Raw genomic sequence first — 408 nt, 5'->3', positions numbered from 1 at the left:
CTGATCTGGAGATTTCTTAAAGTTTGTCTTTGTCGTCAATTTCTATTGACATCTATGTGCCGTCGTTTCATTTTTGTTTTTGCGATTGTGTATATTTATTTGTTCCTTTTTCAAGCTTTTATTAAGAGTGTCTTGCATGATCTTTTTGTTGTTGTTGAAGATTTGGTTTTGCTCACAACCCATTAATTTTAAGAGATTGATGATCTGATGTCATAATGTTATTTATACTTGCTTTATGTATATAATATATTCCTAATAAGGAAATTCCTTATTTATACTTGCTTTATGTATATAATATATTCCTAATAAGGAAATTCCTTATTAATGCTGTTAAAAAATCATGAGTTGAATATTACAATAAAGTCTAAATTAAACCTAAAATGTAAAATCCAAAGTCCCATACATATG

The sequence above is a fragment of the Cynara cardunculus genome, unplaced genomic scaffold, assembly GCF_001531365.2.
Source record: "Cynara cardunculus var. scolymus isolate 2C unplaced genomic scaffold, CcrdV1 Un_Scaffold_926, whole genome shotgun sequence".
Lineage (NCBI taxonomy): Eukaryota > Viridiplantae > Streptophyta > Magnoliopsida > Asterales > Asteraceae > Cynara > Cynara cardunculus.
Note: the sequence above shows the minus strand (reverse complement) of the source record.